Raw genomic sequence first — 23,858 nt, 5'->3', positions numbered from 1 at the left:
AGGGCTTGGACCTGTAGGGAGAGGCCCTGCATTTGCTGAGCCAGGGTCTCAAGGGGGTCCATAGTTGTGTCAGGGACCAGGGTAGAAAAGGTATATCGGCCTGTGATTATGTAATGATGGGGTAGGGAGACAGACAGGTGAGCCCTAATCTACCCGCCACTCAGTCCCTGCCTACTTGCAACGGCCCGTCCTAGGCGACGGCGTACAACTGGGTGACGGTCCCTATGCTCAATACGTGCACGACAGACAAACAGACAAGGGTACACAGAAGCTATAGGAAATGGGGCAGTTGCCCACAGCAACACCGTGAGCAACAAGAGTAGTGAACGAGCCGAGTCAAACCAGGAGTGCACGAGGTACAAATCGCAGAGCAGGAGCATAGTCAATAAAGCCAGGGTCAAAATGAAGCAAGGTAAATAATCATAGCAGGAGCAGCAGAGCCAGGAAACAGAAAAGAATGACAGGCAAAGGAGGAGCAGGAAATGCAGGTATAAATAGACAGAGGGCGGGAGCTAGCTCCGTCTGGCCAGGCTGAGACAGGCTCTCCCACTCCTCAGCCTCCCAGCCTGACTGGTAGAAGATAGTGTCACTCTCTCAGACTTAGGAGCAGCTGCAGACTGATTACCCACGGGTGTCAACACAGAAGCTGTGTCTGGCAGATCCTTTACAACAGGTGTATAAAGCATAAAAAAAATAGAAACTTGATCCAGCGCTCATGCAACACTCCATGAGTAAGGAAAAGCGATTTGTCTGAAACGCGTAGGCCTGTTATCTGATGCATCCACCCCTATGTATATGGACTTTTTAATATATTTGGGATAAAGTTGGAATATTACTTCCTTTTAAACCCAGCGCTGGAACAAGTTTCTCTTTTTCTGCTTTGATCTTCATTGTGTGCCTCCATGAGGATTCGTGAGCTGTCTGGGCTCGGACATAGGATCGGTGAGCTGGAGGATTCCTCCCCCATTTACTTCTACAGGTGCATAAAACTGTAAATTGTAATACAGCAAAGACTGTTTTTCATTGCAAAATAACTTGCTAAGGGGACTGTGTAATAATGGAATTAATATGTGGGCTAGCATCAAGACCAGACTTAGGGGTGTGCGACCTGTGCGCTCACACAGGGCGCATCAGCCATTTTTGCTAAAGGAGGTGCCACAGATGGCCTGGCATTCAAGACTTATAATAGCAATGTTACTTAGACATTGTATAGTACTGTTTTTAGGTTACTTAAGATATGGAGCATTTATATAGTCACTGTATGCTGGTGTTACTTAAGCACTGTATTGTGGTATTTAATGTAGAGTATATACTATTATACTGTACAGGATATTATTTTTGTAGTGTATGGTAGTAGCTACACTGTATAACATTGTTATTAAGGCAACTGTATGGAAGTGTTACTTAGACAACCTATATGCAAACAAAAAAAGAGCAAACAGCCCAGAAGTAGCAAAATAGTAAGTCCCTCATATATATATCGGTTAAATACAATACATAGTAGTCCAAAAACTGTTAAAACAGGACCTTATATAATTAACTAATATATATATATATTACAGATTTACTATTTTGCTACTTCTGGGCTGTTTGCTCTTTTTTGTTTGCTTATAGATTGTCTACTTGAAACTAAGGGGCCTTTTGCATTGGTTTTTGTACAAGGTATTTTGTAGGTTTTAGAAGTGTTATTTAGGCACAATGGTTATGACAGTAAACCATATGGGGATGGCACCAACAGAAGTAACGAACTGGGTACCATTCACTGTTAGACAGACCCTGGCTAGCATTATGTACGCTGCTAGCGTACTGACCCCAACCGTTAGACTAGGCATAGAGGGATATGCTCTGTGACTATTGCACACGCAGGACATATCATCATCAACAAGGTCAAATAGGTTATTTGAGAATCAACTCATAAGAAATAGACCCTAGTGGCATGTGACTGGCTTCAAAGTCAACTCCAAATTGGGCTGTCTTATGCTGGACCTTTGGAGCCCTGTTGTATTAGGAACCCATTATTGTGTCAGAGCTTTGGCCTAATAAAGGATCCTTTGGTAGTCTTGTGGTCCAGTCCAGGCATATATGTATATGCTCTCTGACCATTGTACATGCTAGACATATAACCAACAAGGTCAAATAGGTTATTTGAGAATCAACTCAAAAGTAATAGACCCTAGTGGCAAGTGATTGGCTTCAAAGTCAACTCCAAATGGGGATGTCTTCTGCTGGACCTTCGGAGTCCAGTTGTATTAGGAGCCCATTATTGTGTCAGAGCTTTGGGCCTACGGCGGATGCTCTGGTAGTCTGATGGTCCAGTTCAACCCTGGTAAATGTACCCATGTAGTACTATTTTTGCTTGTGTCAGAGCCTTCACCCGCTGGAGGATCCTCTGGTGTTCTAGTGGATTAAGCCCGACCCTACTAAATGTATCTATGCAGTGCACTTTTTAATACATATGGAGTTAAACCTTAATCACCCCAAGCATTAACGTGAATAACCAAAGTGGTGCACTATTAATATAGGCTGCTATATAGATATAATAGCTACTCTCCATAGATGTGTTTTGTTTTGTTTTTTATTATAGCGATACTGCAATTAAAAGCAGAATGACACTGATGATTTACCTTGTTAGCCTGGATTTTTCTGTGCATATTGTATGTAAAGTACATAGACATACAAAATTGTGTACTGTGTATTCTGTCTCAAAGAGATGAATTAGTAGGAATGAGTGAGGTGAACATGTTATATTCATATCAATTATTCACTCAAAAGAAATAAAGTATAAATATATGAATTTTAGCAATAATTGTCTAATATAATGTGTAGTTTTTAATCTTTCCTCGATTCAGCTAATGTTAAATTCTAGTGGCAGGTGCACTTTACAGACTCAGTGCCTTAAAGACAACATTGAACTTTACCCACTGCAAGGATAACTGTGCATTAAGTAATGAAGACCACATCACAGGAGCATTTCAGTACATGGAGCAATGGGGTCACATCTAACTGGTCACTGGAGCCTCATGTTAGACTGAAAAAAAAAATGGTGTACTTCATCGACATGATGTATTAACCCTTCAATATTTATGTCTCTAGAATGAATATTACAATTTTGCACTAAGGGTATGTTCACACGCTAGACTAAAAACGTCTGAAAATACGGAGCTGTTTTCAGACGAAAACAGCTCCTGATTTTCAGACGTTTTTGTAGCAACTCGCGTTTTTTGCGGCGTATTTTACGGCCGTTATTGGAGCTGTTTTTCAATGGAGTAAATTTATTTTGACAGCGATGCGTAAAATTACACCTCATGAGAACAGAACACCGTAAACCCCATTGCAAGCAATGGGCAGATGTTTGTAGGCATAATGGAGCCGTTTTTTCAGGCGTAATTCGTGGCGTAAAACGCCCAAATTATGTCTGAAACCACTGCGTGTGAACATACCCTAAGACAGCAAGATCAGAAATAACACTCATCATTTCAATGGAATACTGAATTCAATAATAAATTAAAAAAGTTATGTCCATTATTGGTGCCTTTTTGGGGCCTTTTACTCCAAAATAATGTTTAATCTGCTTTGTGACATGTTTATTAACAATTTGCACCATAATTTAGAGAAATGTGGATGTCAGTTTATAAACGTGGGGTGAAAAGTGGGTGTGGTTTACTGCTTAGCGAGGATTTGGAGACATTTATAAAAATATGTCTTCTTTTAAGGGTGACAAAAAAGGCACAGGACAGAAAAAAGTCGCATCTCTACGCCCAACCGACCCTAGCGAAGAAAAAGTGCTGAAATTTTAGACCATGAGAAAGTTAATGGGGCAGATTTATTATTACTGTCATAAACTTAGCTAAAAACTAGACCAAGCAGGCAGAAGACGTGCAAAATTTATCACAGTGACACATGCTGTGTGATAAATTTGGTGCATCTTGCTAGACGTGCCGCTTTTCCTTACGCCTCCTCTTGGTTGGCTTACTTTAAACCAATATTTTGCGTAAAAATTTGAGGCATGCCCTTTTGATAAACCATGCTCCTTTTGCCATTTTTCAAAACGAACTAGTGAGATGCAAAACGTGTCTAAAACATATAATAAATCTAGTGCAAGGCATTTGGTGCAAATTCGGACAGAATTAATTTGCATTTGATGACAATGGTGTATGTTGTGACAGATTTATCAAAGTGGGCAAATGCAGTCATATATTTGTTGTAATGTGAATAAAGTAGCAGTCTAGCTTTAACTTTTATATAAATGTGGGCCTATGTGTTTTTTTTAGAAAAGATACTTGATTTATGTCAACCAGAGGCAGAAAGGAGAATTCATAAAAACTACTTTATTTTGGTCTGGCACTTCACTATATTGAAAATGTTGCATGTTTTGTCGGTCATACGCAAAATTTATAAAAAGGTGGACCACCTATAAATTTGGTGCAGACCTATAATAAGGACGTTATGTCAAAATTATTCTAAATTAAGTTATTATTATTATTATTTAACCTCTGAATTCACTTATTACTCAAATAGTTCTTTAAATAAAACATTTTCAACTACAATGAAATATTTTCTTTGAAATACTTTTTTAAAATTGGCATATGTACCATAAAATTATTCTGTGACACATATTAGTCCTACAAATTGGCTAAAACTCTTCGTATATATGACCCAATGATAGAAGATTTTCAAAAACATCCGGCTAATCTGTAATAACGATCCATTATGAGATTTATGAAATCGGTCACTGAAAGGTAACACTTTCTTTGTAGATTATCCAGTGTGTCCAAGCTAGCTGAAAATTTTGAATGTGATCACTATCCTCACCTATAATGTTCTCCATGCACATCAGATCATTCAGTTCAGTAATCAATTCCATCAGAGTGGGTGCTGATGTGGACTTCCAGGACCAGGGAATAACAGCCCTTGCTGATGTGAGGAAATTGTACACTCGCTTACTCTTGGCAGACGCAGCAGAACCTTGAATAGTCGGAAAAGGTGCAAGCTATGGTGTATGAAAAAATGGAACACCCATAACCTCTTTATACAGCTCACAAATACAATTCCAGGAATGTTTTTTATAATTGGGCTGTCCCTCCATATGTTGAGAATCGTGCCTTTAGCAGGCAGCATGCATTTCCAGCAGTGGTCTGAGACTAAGGAGAAGATTATGAAATTGGAAATTGATTATTACACTATTTAGGACCTATTTAGATATTTAAAAAAAAAAAAAGATGAAACTAAAAACATAGGTACATGTCTCATACCAATAATCTTCAATAATCAATCATATCATCTGTGGTGCCAAAAGATCAATACCGGTAGTGGTGGAGTCATCGTATCATGGAGTCACAGTATTATTGCATATAATACCTGTCGCGGGGTGTGCACCCACTGGGCTGTACCGCGTAGCGGGATAGCAGCTGGCCCAGCAAATACAATGCAATGTCTATAGTTCAGAAAGGGTACCTGAGGCAATGTAGACAGTAGCGGTAGATTCAGGCTAAGATGAGGCTCTGACAGTAGATAGACTCCCGGCGGTGTGCGAAACAACAGATGCAGCGGAGGGCACAACACGACTCCAACTCTTGACGGCACAGAGGCACGGTAGCACTGGACACAGGGTACAGGCAGTAGGAATGGGTAACACTGGGAACTGGAAAACACTAGGAGACCATTTGCAATGACAAACTTTAGGTAACACAACAACGCTCAGGCAAGAATCGAGAGGGCAGAGCCCCTTTTATAGTCCTGAAGCATTCTGGGCTGATTGCAGTATTCTGCAACTGTGCGCGTACTGGCCCTTTAATGCTGTGCACGTGCGGGCGCGCACGCCCTTCGGGAGACAGTGTCTGAATCAGGAAGTGAGTGCCGGCATCTCTCAGGATGGAGAAGCCGCCGGGAACTCACTCGTCCATGGCCACGGCTGTCAGAGGGTAAGTTAGGACGACGGTCCGCGGCCATAGACGTTACAGTATCCCCCCTCTTACACCCCCTCTTCTTGGGGCCAGAGCGGGAGAGAAACTTCTTCACGAGGGCAGGAGCATTTATGTTCTCCTCTGGCTCACAAGACCTCTCCTCTGGACCAAATCCCCTCCAATCCACCAAATAAAACATCCTTCCTCCTACTTTCTTGGTGGCCAGGATCTCCCTCACCTCGAAAGTCCCTGACGAGCCACCAGGAGCCACTGCGGAACTAGGAGTCCTGGAATAGCGGTTCAGGACCACAGGTTTCAGCAGGGAGACATGGAAGGAGTTTGGGATCTTGAGGGTAGGAGGCAGTCGAAGCTTGTAAGAGACAGGATTTATTTGCAGCAGAATCTCGAAGGGCCCGAGGAACCTGGGGGAAAACTTGCAAGATGGCACCTTCAGCTGGATATTCTTGGAAGACAGACAGACCTTAGTACCTGGAAGAAACTTGGGAGGTTCTCGTCTTCTAGTGTCTGCTTTTTTCTTCATGCGGTCGACCTCCAGCAAAATAGAAGATCGGGTCTGCTGCCATATCTGCAGAAAGTCTCTGAAGGTAGAGTCAGCTGCAGGCACCTGGGACATAGTGGAAACAGGAAGATGTATTCGCGGATGTTGGCCGTAAACAATGAAGAATGGGTTGGAGGTGGTGGACTCACTAGTAAGGTAGTTATAAGAGAACTCAGCCCAAGGAAGCAGCTGCACCCAGTCGACATGTTTCATGGAGATAAAGTGCCGCAGATAGTTCTCCATAATCTGATTAACCTTCTCGACTTGGCCATTGGACTGGGGATGGTAGGCCAAGGAGAAGTCCAACTTTACACTGAGGAGACCGCAGAGTGCTCTCCAGAACTTTGAGGTGAACTGGACCCCTCGATCCGAGACAATATGCAGAGGCAAGCTGTGGAGACGGAAGATATGTTGGACGAAGAGACCGGCCAGTCGGGAAGCAGAAGGTAGACCTGTCAGTGGAACAAAATGAGCCATCTTGAAAAATTGTTCCACCACCAGCCAGACCACACTGAATCCAGAAGAGAGAGGCAGATCTGTGACAAAGCCCATTGCAATATGTTGCCAGGGAGCATCGGGCACAGGCAGTGGCTGGAGCAGACCAGCTGGTCTGGAGTGAGCAACTTTATTTGCTGGATATACCGTACAGGAGGAGACAAAATCTGTGATGTCTTTGGGCAGCGTGGGCCACCAGAACTGATGGGCAATTAGGTCTCGGGTCTTATGGGCACCCGCGTGACCTGCTAGCTTGGAACTGTGTCCCCAGCGGAGGATTCTTCCTCTGTCTGCCAGACGTACAAAGGTCCTTACCGGAGGAATATCTCTAACTTGCAGAGGGTTGACAGAGATGATGCAGGAAGGGTCAATGATATTCTGTGGGGACTCCACATTGTACTTTGTCTCGAATGACCTAGACAATGCATCGGCCCTCACATTCTTGTCGGCAGGGCGGTAGTGGAGCTCAAACTGGAAATGAGCGAAGAACAGCGACCACCTGGCCTGACGAAGGTTCAGCCGTTGGGCCATCTGGAGATAGGTGAGGTTCTTGTGGTCCGTGAAGATCAGGATTGGATGAGCTGCTCCTTCTAGTAGGTGTAGCTTGATGGCAAGTAAATCCCGATCCCCAATAGAGTAGTTGCGCTCTGCGGGAGAAAAAACTCAGAGCAGTAGCCACATACCACAGTCTTGCCTTTGGACCCTCTCTGGAACAGAAGTGCGCCAGCACCAACAGATGAGGCATCCACCTCCAACGAAAACTGTAGGGACACATCAGGATGATGAAGGATTGAGGCTGACGTGAAGGCCTTTTTTAAGCTCTTGAACGCGGCCCCTGCTTCTGGAGTCCACACTTTGGCATTCATGCCCTTTTTGATGAGGGTAGAGATGGGGGCTGTCAGTGAGAAGTTTGGAATGAACAGCCGGTAGAAGTTGGCGAATTCTAGGAAGCGCTGTATGGCCCTTAAGCCTTGAGTGCGTGGCCATTCCAAGACAGCCTTTACCTTCTCAGGATCCATTTTAAGGCCCTGATGAGAAATGATATATCCCAGGAAGGGTAGAGACTTTCTCTCGAACATGCACTTCTCCAGCTTGGCATATAGGTGTTCCTCCCTTAATCTAAGCAAAACTTGGCAAACATGTCTCTGATGAGTTACTGGGTCTGGGGAAAAAAATCAAAATGTCATCGAGATACACCACAACATAGACATAGAGGAGATCACGGAAATGTAATTGACGAATTCCTGAAAAACCGTGGGGGCGTTACAAAGGTCGAAGGGCATAACCAGGTATTCTTAATGCCCATCACGTGCATTAAATGCCGTCTTACACTCGTCACCCTGACAAATCCGGATTAGATTGTAGGCTCCCTGCAGGTCTAGTTTGGAAAAAAAAATCTAATATCTGGGAACTGACAGAGTTCAACTTGTCTGAGAACAGATTTCAACTGCCCCATGAGATAAGCGGAATACATTGTATATGGAAGCTACTTTTCTTACCTCCTATTCAAGTAACAAGCATCTTCAGCTGAGCGGGATGGAGGGGTCATCGCTGTTGTCTGGATCAGTTGTTTAAAATATGTAACATCAATGGACAGCTTTTAAAACAACATTTAGAAACATTTCTGCCGTCAAAGTTTTTGCTTGGCTTTGCCTAACTGATAGATGTAAAACAAAGCGTATTCTAAAATATAGAAACAAAAAACGTAAAATGATCAAATTTAGATTTCCCAATAAGAATGAAAAACTTAAGGTTAATCTCAGCACAACAAATACATCTTCAATTCAAGAAAATGGGTCTTTAAGACCTTCAACTTCCCTTATCACAGGAAGACATAAAAATATAAAGAGAAAAAGATGGCATTTCTACATACAATCAAAAATTTATTTTTTATAGTAGTAAAATGTGGACCATGAATGTTTGCACAATGTATTCCAGCCAGCCAAGACTCAAAGCGGGGAAATGCTGCTTTGGATTATGAAATTCCCTTAATATATCTACATTAGGTGACTCATAACTTGTCCTCCTACTCACCGGGGCTGCAGCATAGAATAGATGGCAGCCGCCCACTCTACAGTAAAACTGCCGCTGATTGGCTCATGTCTATTAATACCACAGTGCTGTGTTTCTATCCTGTATCTATGTATTAGGAACAATGCCTGCCTGCTGCCCCTCCATCCTCCAGAGCAGCTGGCAAATTTCTTAGCAAATTTCTTATAGTTGCCTTTACTGTATGTTAATAGTAGGAAAAAAAGTGTCGCTACCCTAGCATTGGACTAAAGGGGTCTTACCATAAATACATCCCACATTCATTTTATACCTTAACTGGCAAGTTTCAGAAACTAAAGCTGGCCATACAAATAAAGGGGCATCATCTGCATTGATATACTCCTGGTGTTTGTATGACTTTCCTCTGAGTACTTTTCCCCTAACACTCCAAAAATATACTGCTGGGTTTATTAGTCTTCTATGAAATTGACCCTAGTGTATTTGTGTCTGAGATAAGGAAATAATAATAAGGACTTAAACAAATGATGATAATCTCTGTATATCGCTGCGGAATATGTTGCTGCTATTTAAGCAACAGCAAATAAGTGCATAAAATAGCCGAATAATTGTTATCTGATATATATAAACATATACATTTTCAACAAAATTTGCGCCATTTTCTGGCTTCAGACAAAAGAAATGTATTAAATGTACGCCCACTTTTCTTATCACTGATCAAGTTGCCGCAAATTTGTTGCTCGTTGTGACTTGCAACTTTTTTTGTCAGAGTTTATGTCAAAACCTGCATGATAAATGTGGGCTAATAAATCCCACATTAATATGCACATTTGGCTCATTATGGAGATAAGTGGCAGCCACACATCTCTGGCACTGAAATAAAGAATACTGGATAACACAATACAACCAGTCTAAGGCTATGTTCACAGCAGAAAAAGAAAGTTGGAACCAGCGCTGAGAGTAGTGAATCTGTTTAAAAACAGGAAACTATTTCCAAGTTTTAATATTACTTTAGTAAAAACAATGAACAGAGAAATAATAGTGACGGGCAGGTAATGTCCAAAGTTCAGAGAGTGATGAGAAAATAGGCGGTAGCCTACGCGTTTCAGACCCCTGCTGGGTCCTTAATCATGGCTTTTTTAAACAGATTCACTACTCTCAGCGCTGGTTCCAACTTTCTTTTTCTGCCGTTTCCCTCGTGTGTGCCGACACGAGGATCCGTGTGCTGACTACCATACCTGTGACAAGGTGAGCTGGAGGAAATTCTCCCCCCCCGTTTTTCTGTGCTATGTTCACACGGCTTAGCAAAAAAGGTCTGAAAATACTGAGCTGTTTTCAAGGTAAAACAGCTCCTGATTTTCAGACGTTTTTTAATTAACTAGCGTTTTTCGCTGAGTTTTTTACGGATGATTTTGGAGCTGATTTTATATAGAGTCAATGAAAAACGACTCCGAAAATGGCTCAAGAAGTGAAATGCACCTCTTTTTCGCGGGCCTTGTTTTACGCGTCCGTTTTTCAAAACGGCCGCGTAATAAAAATGTTCCCGATTTTTTTTTACGGCCCAAAAAACGGCTGAAAATAAGCTGTGTAAACATATCCTAATGCTTGCTTTTCTGGATGTGTGATGTCAGAAGACAGTCAGGCTGTCTACATGCACATTACAGTCACAGACAAACATATACGGCCAGCTTAAAGGGAATCTTTTACCAGGATTATACTGCCCTATCTGAGGGTAGCATTACGTAGTTACAAGGACCCTGATTCCAGCGGTGTGTCACTTACTTTAATGATAATTAAAATGGAAATATTCAGTCAGTTTCATAAAATCCCTTTTTATCTCCTGCAGCGTGAGCCAAACGTATTCATGAACAGCGGCTACCCCTGCCGTCCAGCCGCTACTTGACAGCTTGCACCCCACACTGCATAAGGAGAAAGCTGTCAATCAGCGGAGGTGGGCAGGGAAAGCCACAACTCATGAGTAACGAGAACTTTCAAATAGTTGCTAATGGCTGCACGATTTTCCAGTTTAGCAGCGGTCTTACCCACAAAACATGCGCGACCATTCACAGTCAATATTAATGACAGTGCGGTTTTGGGGGTAACAACAGCATGCGGCCATGGCTTGCGGAAGCTGCTGTGTTGGAACGGATTGTAACTTTTTAAAGTGCTACATGCCCCTCTGGATTACCTTCTATTTCAGCAACTGTCTACAAAGTGGTGCCAATCATATTACATGATCTGAAGCTTCTTTTATTTCATATTGTACAGTATGAATTTTGGAAGGAGGCTTTAAACTGATGATATCAGATAAAACAATCTGTACAAAACACAATGTAAAATCTTCAGTGTGAAGCAGATATGCAAATGAAGTCTTCCCAAAAAGCTTTATTGCTGATGATGTGGTTTGCCTATGAATAACTTGATCAAACAATCTGTTTGTCTTTCAGAGACCTTGAGATGCAATGCTCCTGTAGTTTGACCATGGATCGCTTTACATACCATATCTTAAACATAGAACAACAGATTTTACACACAGGATTCCATTATTATTTTATTGCATCAAAATATTTTTGACAAAAGTATATAAACATAACTTAATGTAGAGTAATTATAATACAGGTATGGCATCTGAGGCTTGCAGAACATTCTTGGTGTTTTAAGGGGTGCTGAAGCAAAAGACTGGAAAGTACGAAGTAGTGGTTTTAAGAAACTGGACTACTTATGTATCAAGACCAAGTGGCCTTGTTGATCAATTAGGCTGGGTTCACACGACCTATTTTCAGGCGTAAACGAGGCGTATAATGCCTCGATTTACGCCTGAAAATACGGCTCCAATACGTCGGCAAACATCTGCCCATTCATTTGAATGGGTTTGCCGACGTACTGTGCCGACGACCTGTCATTTTACGCGTCGCTGTCAAAAGACGACGCGTAAAATGACTGCCTCGTCAAAGAAGTGCAGGACACTTCTTTGGACGTAATTTGAGCCGTTTTTCATTGAATCCAATGAAGAACAGCTCCAAATTACGGCCGTCAAAGACGCCTCGCAAAATGCGAGTACAAGCAATTACGTCTGAAATGACGGAGCTGTTTTCTCCTGAAAACAGCTCTGTAATTTCAGACGTAATGGTCGTTATCGTGTGCACATACCCTTAGAGTTCAGCTTTTTTCATGAGCTAGTTGTGTGCCACAGTCAAATACCATGCATGAAACCACGTGTTTTACCACAATTTGTTGTGATCTTTTGACTGCAGATTTTACAGGTGAAAAGTGTTGTTTTTTTTTAACCTTTTATGCTCTGTTCACATCTGCAATAACTTTTATGTTATTCTGCTCCGTCCGAGGAACAGAAGAATGGGAAAAAGGGATCCGACGCTTCAGAGAAACCAACCGACCGAAAGGGTTCTTCCAAGTTTTCGTCATTTTGACGAAAAATAGCGCTGCATGCTGCCCTATTCTGTCCTATCGTAAAACATAGTTGACCGTACAGCACTCTACCGGTATGTGTGAATACACAATTAACTAGACAACACTAAAAACATGAACTCTGATTAGCTAATATAGGAAACAAGGCTGAGAAAAAATATAAAGAGATTTCTGCCACTTATGAGCGTAATTTTTTTCCTATAAAATTTGCGCCTATTTACCCTTTTAGGCTGCTTAAAAAAAGTCGGTGTGAATTAGCAAAATGGGACAGGTCACCCACAGCCCGACATATTTCCTATAATTTACAATCGGCGTAAATATTAACAGAAATTGACGCCATGCTCTTTGTGACGCATGAATAGATCAAGATGCAACAAATTTATTAAGAGACGTGTGTGTCATGTCCATGGCTGCGGACCGTCAGGTTCACTCACCTCCTGCCGGCTGCAGCCATGGGTCGGCGAGCGCTGGCCCCAGTCTCCTCCTTAGGAGACGCAAGCGCTCACTTTCACTCACATCGGCGGGGTCCCGTAGGGTGCGCGCGCACGCTCGAGCCAGCTCTTAAAGGGGCACGCGCATCGGACTTTAATGCTAAATTAGCCCATGAGCACCAAGGACTAAAAGAAGGGCCCAGCCCCTTCCTGCAGTTCCTGAGCATTGTTTGTCGTATCCTAGTTTGTCTAAGCAAATGGTCTCCCAGCGTTTTCCAGTTCCCAGGGTATCCTGTATCCCGTGCTATCCTGGTCAAGTGCCGTGCTGTGCTGTAGTCCTGCTGTGCTGTATTCCACGCCTGTCCTGCTACTCCACGCTTGACGTCTATCTGCTGTCTAGTCCCAGCCGAGCTGCCTTGCTACTGTCCGACCTGCCACAGGTACCCTATACGAACTATAGACTTTGACCTGCGCCCTGTTGGCCAGCTGCCATAACGCCAAGGCGGTATGGCCCAGTGGGTCTACGAACCCTATGTGACAGTACTCTCAGGCCATGGACCTCGCTGGTCGATCCAAGACCAAGATGACATCACAAGAGATGCGGACGGATATGCTGGACCTCCGTTCTCGACATGACCAACTCCTCCAGGCCTTGAACACACCTCCTGGCAGTACTGATCCTCAGACTACACCTCCTGGCAGTGTTGATCCTCATTTTTCTTTGCCACTTCCTGACCACTATGATGGAGACGCAGGTACCTGTCATGGATTTTTGAACCAGTGCCAGATCCACTTCAGCCTGTATCCTAGGGCATTTTCGTCTGATGGCGCAAAGGTCGCTTTCATCATCTCTCTTCTTACTGGCAAGGCCCTTGCATGGGCGAACCCTATCTGGGAGAGACAAGGACCAGAAATCCGTGACTTCCAGGGGTTCCTCCGGACATTTCACACGGTGTTTGAGGAGCCTGTACGAGTCCCTGCAGCGGCTTCCTTGCTGAACCTACGCCAAGGAGACATCTCTGTGGGCGAGAATGCCATCCACTTCCGCACCCTGCCGAGAGAACTGTTGTGGAACAATGAAGCCCTGGTGGCTACATTCTGGCATGGTCTGTCTCCTAAAATTAAGGATGAACTTGCCGCTCGAGACCTGCCATCTACCCTGGATGACCTCATCCTTCTGGCTGCCCGTATTGATAGACAGCTCCGAGAACGGCTCCAAGAGGTTAGTCGGGAGGGAGCTCTTCCTAGTCCGGTCCCTACCTTGCAGCAACCCCTGCCGTCCTTAGATGCCGATCCTCCTAAGGAGTCTGTGAGGAAGGACCAATGTAAGCTATCTACCCAGGAGAGACAACGCAGACGCACTTCGGGACTCTTTATTGCGGCCTCAGAGGCCATCTTGTGCATCTGTGTCCCCAAATGCCCCAAAGCCTAGAGTTGGTAGGAAAGACAACCTTGGGCAAAGAAGGACTCCCATCTAAATTGTCCATACCCGTGACCATAGTGTCTGGTGAGAAAACGCATCAAGTCTCTGCGTATCTGGACTCTGGATCCGCTCTTAATTTCATTTGTAGAGACCTGGTGGACCTTCTTCAATTACCCACTACCCCTCTGGAGAGACCGTTGATGGTTGCATCAGTGAATGGACTACCTCTGTTAGGCCCAGTTATAGCTGTGACCAAGCCGCCGTTCTATGTCCTATCCAAGGCCGTTAACCCTGTGCTGCTGGGCCTGCCTTGGCTCCGACTACATGCCCCAGTCCTGGACTGGAACTCTGAAGAGGTTCTTCAGTGGGGCCCTGAGTGTCACAGCCGATGCCTGGTGAAGATTCGTTCGGCTCAGCCTCCTCTGCCTCTGTCATTGGCAGGATTGCCTGGTCATTATGCTGCATTTTCGGACGTCTACAGCAAAAGGGAGGCGGAGTCACTACCCCCACACCGGGGGTATGACTGTCCTATCGAGCTGATTCCTGGTTCATCCCTTCCCCGTGGTAGGATATCCTCTCTCCTTGCCAGAGACTCTGTCCATGTCTGCCTATGTTAAAGAGAACTTGGAAAGGGGCTTCATACGGAAGATCTTCTTAGTCAAAAAGAAGGATGGCTCCCTGCGTCCTTGTATTGACTACCGGGGTTTAAACCAAATCACGGTGAAAAATAAGTATCCGTTGCCACTGATCTCTGAATTGTTCGATCGTATATGTGGTGGCAAGATTTTTTCCAAACTAGACCTGCGTGGGGCTTACAACCTAGTCCAGATTCGCCAGGGTGATGAATGATAGACTGCATTTAACACCCGTGATGGACACTATGAATATCTAGTAATGCTCTTCGGCCTGTGTAATGCTACCGCGGTCTTCCAGGAGTTCGTTAATGACATTTTCCATGCCCTCCTCTATGTTTGTGTTGTGGTCTATCTTGATAATATCTTGATTTTTTTCTCCAGATCCTATGACGCATCAGACATGTCCGTCAAGTTTTGTTGCGGTTAAGGGAGAATCGTCTATACGCCAAGTTGGAGAAGTGCGTGTTTGAGAAAGATGCTCTACCCTTCCTGGGCTACATCATCTCGAATCGAGGTCTCGAGATGGATCCTGAAAAGGTAAAGTCCGTCCTGGAATAACCACTCCCTCAAGGCTTGAGGGCCATACAGCACTTTATGGTATTCGCCAATTTTTACAGATAGTTCATCCCAAACTTCTCCTCACTGACTTCTCCTATCTCTAACCTCACCAAGAAGGGCATGAACGCCAAGGTGCCTTCACATCAGGCTCTATCCTCCATCATCCAGATGTTTCTCAACAGTTCTCGTTGGAGGTGGACGCATCCTCTGTCGGTGCTGGCGCACTCCTGTTCCAGAGAGGTTCCAAGGGCAAGTCAATGGTATGTGGGGGGGCGTGGCTTGGATGGCAGCCTGAGCGGACGTGTGTCCCGGAGCTCCCGCCATCCTGCATATAATCCTGATCTGTAGGCGTCTATCCTCCACTTACCTGTCTGCTAGACCGGAGGAATCTTGTCTGGAGAGGCTGCTGTGTCCCTCGGTGGGGCTATTTGCGGACATCCCGCTGGAGACGACTCGTGGTGCGGCGCTGAACGGAGGCCGGAGTTGCCTTTTGGAAACCCTTGTTCTTTGGATACCTGTTTCGGTCATAGCTGGTTTCTTGCTGCATTATCTACTTGCCATTTCTATTGATTTATGGTACGCAACCGGGTTCTCTACTACTATTTCTGGACTTTCATTACTTTACTGGCAGGATTTCTCCTCAGACATCCACCATTCATTTCTATATTACAAGTGTCTGTACATTCTACCTCAGAAGTTAGTGTCTTACTCCTGTTGCTGCTATGACTACCAACCGTGCTAAGGGTCCCTCTGTTACAGAGAAATTGAAAGACTTTGCTAGAAATGATCCTCCAGAAGGTACTAGATCCCTACGATGTAACACGCCTAAATCTGTGGATCCGCTGCGTGCTAACCTCTCAGGAGATGAGCAGGAGGAGGAACCTACCCGACGTCAGGTGTCACACCAACTACTCCAGGCTATCACGGCTTGCAAAACTTCCCTGATGGGTAAAATTGAAGAGATCAAAATCGACGTGGGTCTCTTGCGACAAGATCTGCAATCTATGTGTGTCCGCTTGATAGAGGTGGAGTCCCGTGTTTCTCACTTGGAAGATAGAGTCTCTCCAATGGCGGGTAAACTTTCCTCTGTGTCCCACAAAACAGATGCAGGGCAACAAAAAATGGATGATCTTGAGAACCGGTTGCGCCGCAACAATCTTCGTATTATAGGCTTACCGGAGCGTGCAGAGTGTCAGAACCCCGACTGTTTCCTGGAAACATGGCTAAAAGAAACCCTGGGTGGTGACTTCTCCCCGATGTTCGCCGTGGAGCGTGCTCATAGAGTACCAGCGAAGCCAACACCACCTGGGGCGCCACCTAGACCTCTCTTGGCTCGTCTACTTAATTGTAAAGATCGTGACATGGCTGTTCGTCTGGCCAGACAGAAAGGCCCCATACAGCACAACAACTCTACAGTGTCCATCTTCCCGGATTTCTCTGTGGATCTTCAAAAGCAAAGAGCCCAATTCACCGAAGTCAAGAGAAGATTTAGCGATCGCTGTATAGTGTATTCCATGATGTATCCGGCTCGTTTACGCATTCTGCAAGGTGGTTCATCCGGGTTTTTCAATACTCTTGAGTGGACCTGGACTGGCTCCAATTTCATCCACCCTCACCGAGAACTTAACCAACAGGGGATATGTGCTCGAGACGGCTTCTTCAACATATATCCTTTTTGACTTTTTATTGTCATGTGTTGTGCTTCTCCAATGTATATGCTGCATTAATTTTGTATCTACACAGATATGCTCGCATGATATGCCTAAGGACGGGAGCTCCGAGTATGGTCCATATGTACATCTTTACCTACCGTCATCTATAGCGGCGGTAACCCCTATATTTCTAAGATGGTCCTTTCTGTGAAGGATACTGTTACTTTGCGCTATGTTGCGAGTTATGTTTGTTTCTGTGATTATGTTTTCCCTTTTCTACAGGACCTAGGTGCTCATGAGCAGTGCTCTGAGGGAGCTTCTTCCCTCCATATTTCACATACGGTACTCCCACTGGTATTTTGTTTCAGTACGGGGTATCAGGGCGGTGCCGTGATCCTCACATTGTCTGTATACTCCAATGACTGATAACATTGTCTGTATGTCATGGAATGTCAGGGGGCTGGGTACACCACTTAAGCGAGTAAAGGTATTTTCTCATATTAGGCAATTTTCACCTCATATCCTCAGTCTTCAGGAAACACATTTGACGTTGGAATCGGCTAGATGACTGAATAAGCTGTGGGTCCAGTGGTCGGCACATTCGTTTCATACATGTTATTCTAGAGGGGTGTCCCTACTGGTTCACAGATCGCTACGCTGGGAGGCTAAGGTGACTCGTAGAGACTCTGAGGGGAGGTTTATCTTTACCTATGCTGAGATTGACTCTAAGGGCTACGTCATTATATGTATCTATAACCCACCTTCGGCCTCTTTGGAAATTTTACATTGGGCGGATAGTTTTGCCCTTGACTACCCAGATGCTTCTGTTATTTGCATGGGGAATTTGAATCTCTTAATGGATAGCAATTTAGATAGATTTCGTGATTCCATACCGTCTAGTGTGGGCGGCACGACAAATACCACTTTATTTACATTCATAACTGGCACTGGATGGATAGACCTATGGCGCGTGTCCAGATTTGTTAGAATACACTTGTCATTTCTCAACAAGACGGACACTGTCACGCCTGGATTATATATTTGGGACACCTGATTTGGTATTGCGCATGGCCTCTATAGCACACTGTCCCCGGGGAATATCGTATCACAATCCAGTTATTCTCACTCTCCGGACTCTGTCCAGTAGAAGTAGGCCCCTGTGGAGGGTGAGCCCCTTCTGGTTATCTATAATCGGCCCATCAGATAGGATCCCGGATCAACTAGATTGTTTTATGTCCACTAATGATATACAGACGGATGCCTCTAATTTTTGGGATACCCTCAAAGCATACTTGCGAGGCTGTTTATCCTCTACTATCTCTTATATTAAACGCACGTCAGCCCAGGGTGGGGAAATTCTGTCAAATAGGCTGGCATTAGCAGAAAGGTCCTATGTCTCTGACCCTACTGATGCACACAGGTCTGAATGGTTGAGCTTTCAGAAATTATACGCCCAACAACAATACGTTAAATCTAAACTGAAGTTATTTTTTTCTAGACAGTCATACTTTGAACTGGGGAATCAGTCTAGCAAACTATTAGCATTCATGGTGAAGCAAAACTCTGCCTCAAATGCGGTCTTGAAGCTTAGGGCCCCCTCCGGGGATATACTTGTGGAAGCAGAACTTTTGACTCAATGCATTCAGGATGATTATATTTCCCTTTATAAGACTACATTGGCTATAACTGATATGGATATATCTGCTTATCTCTCAGATTTATCTTTCCCGCAGCTCACAGATACTCAACGGGCATTTTTGGATTCTGATATAACAATAGACCTAATCATCCTGGCCATCAAAGCTATGGCTAAAGGTAAAGCCCCCAGTCCAGATGGCCTGCCTATAGAGATCTATAGTAAATACAGTGACCATTTAACACCCCAGTTACAGCAGGTCTTTGAGTTTGCCATTGCTTCTGGGACATTGCCAACTACATTTTATGATGCCACCATAGTGATTCTGCTTAAACCCGGAAAGGACCCCTTGGACTGTAGTTCATACCGCCCCATATCATTGGTAAATGCCGATTATAAGATCCTGACTAAAATCCTTGCTCAAAGACTGAATACGGTCATCTTGGATTTGATACACCCGGATCAAACCGGCTTTATGCCGGGTAAAAGCACATCTATAAGTATTAGAAGGGTTCAGACAATAGTTCAATATTGTGCATTGCAGGACAACACTTGGGCTTTGGTGTCTCTGGATGCAACAAAGGCTTTTGATTCTATTGAATGGCCCTTTTTATTTGCTTGCCTGGAAAACTTTGGTTTCGGTCCCTTTTTTGTAAATGGATACAAATAATATATGCTTCACCCCGGGCTAATGTCTTGGTGAATAATATACTATCCCCGTCCTTTACTCTTCAAAGGGGTACACGTCAGGGATGCCCCCTCTCGCCCGCTCTATTTAGTTTGGCAATTGAGGCTTTAGCATTGCGGATACGTTCCTCTCCACTCATCACAGGTATAACCATAGCAGACCGCAGAGGCGTAGCTACGTTCTCCAGCACCCGGGGCAAATATTCAGTTTGGCGCCCCCCCAACCTCTTTCCCGACATCTCCTTCCCCCTCGCCGTGTTTGTTTTCTCTACCAATCGACGTGTCATTTCTTTTTATGTAACGCGAGCATAAAATTATTTGTACATTTCACAAGCAATATGGTTCTATACACAACACCAGAACCAAGCTCAGTACATAAATACAGCCCCAGAACAAATACAGCTAAATTTAGTGCAACCCCTGCCGTATAGGTTTGTACGGCGTAAAACTACAGCTCCCAGCATGGCCCGAACAATGGTGAGGATATGCTGGGAGATGCCGTTTCACAAAAAATAAATCCTATCATAATCATACCACCCATCATCTCGCTGCAGTTCATACAGTGCTGATTAGAGGCAGAAGAAACATTTACATTAAGTGACTCACCGGTGACGTCTCAGATTCTAGTTCTTTTTCTCCATTTGGTCCAGACCTCTATGATGACTTCTCCCGGTCCATTTCTGCAGTTTGACGCTCACTTGTCTTCAGCTTCTCACTTTTCCAACATTTCTGCACCTATAAATAAATATAAAGTTATCATTATACCACACACTACGCCCCTAAATATAATAGCGCCAAACACTGCACCTCTAATTATAATAGCACCATACACCGTGTCCCACACACACACTGTGCCCCCTGTAGATAGTGCCTGCCATAGAGCCCCTGTAGATAGTGCCCCCATATAGACCACCCCTGTATAGTGTCCCACAAATAACTCCCCCTATAGTGCTCTACAGATAGCCCACCCCTGTATATAGCCCCCTGTAGATATAGCCCACCCCTGTATATAGAGCTCTACAGATAGCCCAACCATGTATGTAGCCCCCCTGTAGATGTAGCCCACCCCTGTATATAGTGCTCCACATATAGTCCACCCCTTTATATAGTGTTTCACAGATAGCCCACCCCTGTATATAGCCCCCCCTTGTACATATAGTCCACCCCTGTATATAGTGCTCCACAGATAGCCCACCCCTGTATATACTATATACAAGGGTGGGCTATCTGTGGAGCACTATATACAGACTATATGTACAAGGGGGCTATATACAGGGGTGGGCTTTCTGTGGAGCACTATAGGGGGAGCCATTTGTGGGATACAATATACAGGGGTGGGCTAAATCTACAGGGGGACTATATCTACAGGGGGACTATATACAGGGGGACCATATCTACAGGGGGACCATATACACAAGGGGACCATATACACAGGGCTGGGATATACACAGGGCTGGGATATACACAGGGCTGGGATATACACAGGGCTGGGATATACACAGGGGGGCTATATCTACAGGGGTGGGCTATACACAGGGGGGCTATACACAGGGGGCTATATACAGGGGTGGGCTATATACAGGGGTGGGCTATATACAGGGGGAATATATCTACAGGGGGCTATATCTACAGGGGGCTATATCTACAGGGGGCTATATCTACAGGGCTGGGCTATATACAGGGTGACTATATCTACAGGGGGGGCTATATACTGGGGTGGGCTATCTATGGAGCACCATATACAGGGGTGGGCTATATCTACAGGGGGCTATATGCTATATAGCCCACCCCTGTATATGGTGCTCTATAGACAGCCCACTCCAGTATATAGTCCCCCTGTATATAGCCCCCCTGTAGATATAGTCCCCCTGTATATAGCCCAGCAGATATAGTCCCCCTGTATATAGCCCAGCCCTGTAGATATAGTCCCCCTGTATATAGCCCCCCTGTAGATATAGCCCCCCTGTATGTAGCCCCCTGTAGATTTAGTCCCCCTGTATATAGCGCAGCAGATATAGTCCCCCTGCATATAGCCCAGCCCTGTAGATATAGTCCCCCTGTATATAGCCCAGCCCTGTAGATATAGTCCCCCTGTATATAGCCCAGCAGATATAGTCCCCCTGTATATAGCCCAGCCCTGTAGATATAGTCCCCCTGTATATAGCCCAGCCCTGTAGATATAGTCCCCCTGTATATAGCCCAGCAGATATAGTCCCCCTGTATATAGCCCAGCCCTGTAGATATAGTCCCCCTGTATATAGCCCAGCCCTGTAGATATAATCCCCCTGTATATAGCCCTGTAGATATAGTCCCCCTGTATATAGCCCAGCCCTGTAGCTATAGCCCCCTGTATATAGCCCAGCCCTGTAGATATAGTCCCCCTGTATATAGCCCAGCCCTGTAGATATAATCCCCCTGTATATAGCCCTGTAGATATAGTCCCCCTGTATATAGCCCAGCCCTGTAGCTATAGCCCCCTGTATATAGCCCAGCCCTGTAGATATAGTCCCCCTGTAGATAGACACCCCCCGTAGATAAACTCCCCCGTGTAGACAAAGTCCCCCCCGCAGATACAGCCACACTTCTATTACAATTAAAAAATAAATAAATTTCAAACTCACCTTATTCCCGCTCCCACGCCGTCCGGCAGCCATGGAGACCTGCTCTCTTCTGCGCAGGTCTCCAGGGGGTTGAACACAGCGTCTATGAAAGGCGCTGATTGGCTGGGCAGGATGACTTTCCCTGTCAGTCAGTCAGCGTCTTTAATCGACGGAAGCGTCACTGGTACAAAAGGTACCAGTCGCTTCATTCGTGGAAAGGCCCTGAATGGCCGGGCACGGAACGTGCCCGGTCATTCATTGCTTCTAATTGTACCTGTGTCCTTGCGACACAGGTACAATTATAGTGCAGGAGGAGTGCAGGATACCCTTCCCTCGGTAATTAATATAATTGAACGTTTTGGACAATATTCTGGTCTTTCTATTAATTGGGGTAAATCATCTCTTATGTCCCTGTCCAAAGTACAGCCCCCAGGCCTGTCTGAGTTGTCGCCCTTGCCTCTAGTAGATCATTTCAAATATCTGGGCATATTTATAACTAAACTTCCAAATGTTGACCTTTCCTTAAATATAGATGAAAGAAATGAAAATGCGGCACTCACCCGTTTGCAAATCTTTTGAACTTTATTGTGTCACCTTGACGAGGGTAAAAGCATTACAGGGAGGACAGCTAGTTGTAGGTTACAGCCTGTTTCGCGCTGGAGATTGCGCTTCTTCTGACCCTGACCCTGGTCAGAAGAAGCGCAATCTCCAGCGCGAAACAGGCTGTAACCTACAACTAGCTGTCCTCCCTGTAATGCTTTTACCCTCGTCAAGGTGACACAATAAAGTTCAAAAGATTTGCAAACGGGTGAGTGCCGCATTTTCATTTTTTCATCTATATTATACTACAAGACTGTCTGTTTATATGCTGAGCACTGCCCGAAGTTTGCTTAAATGAGGAAACCCTGTCTCCACTTGCATCTATCTGCCTGTTCCATGCTGCGAAGATTGAGAGTGGTGCCGACTTCCTTCTACTGTGCTTTCCTTAAATATGTTGCCGCTATTGGGCTTCACACGGTCTAAATTTCATGCATGGGGAAAACTGCCTTTATCAGTATCTGGCCGTATAAACCTGGTTAAAATAATATTGTTGCCTAAATTTCTATATGCCCTTCAACACAGTCCGGTTGTCGTACCTAAATCCTTTTTTAAACAGCTCAACTCCTTGTTATCACCGTTTATATGGGGGAATTCTAGACATAAACTCAAGTTGTCCACGCTCCAAAGGCCTAAAGCACTGGCAGGGACGGCTCTACCAGATTTCTTTTTATATTATTTAGCAGGTCAACTGAAAACCTTCCTGGATGCCTGAAAAGGATCTTCCCAACTCAGAGCACCATTTGGCTCATGTACTTGGGAGTCAATGTTTGCTCGGCTCCCTTGAAGTAAACTCCCTCCCTGCCCATATTAAACCCCTACCCTTACACAAGCTGGCTCGTGTGGTTTGGAGACAAGCGAAAAAGCAGTTGGGTTACAATGATATTGTGTCTGAAATGCCTTTATGGAATAACGCTTCTTACTTTCCTTTAATGCCCCCACGGTTATCTCCAGCTATTTAAACTATAGGGGACCTATATGAGGATAATGTCCTACTTTCATTCACTCAGTTGCAGACTAAGTATGACATACCACACACCCATTTTCATAGGTAACTACAGACTCTACATATTTTACAAACCCAATTCCATTACTTGAGAAATAACGTAACAATCTCTTCCTTTCCACTGATAGGGATTCTTAAATCCCAGGGTCCACGAGGCCTGATATCCGCTCTATATACCCATTTGTTATCCATCACGGTGAATTCCACTCCACTTGCTGTAGAGAGTAGATGGAAACGATGGAT

The sequence above is a fragment of the Rhinoderma darwinii genome, chromosome 2 (assembly GCF_050947455.1).
Source record: "Rhinoderma darwinii isolate aRhiDar2 chromosome 2, aRhiDar2.hap1, whole genome shotgun sequence".
Taxonomy (NCBI): domain Eukaryota; kingdom Metazoa; phylum Chordata; class Amphibia; order Anura; family Rhinodermatidae; genus Rhinoderma; species Rhinoderma darwinii.
This window is presented reverse-complemented; position numbering follows the sequence as displayed.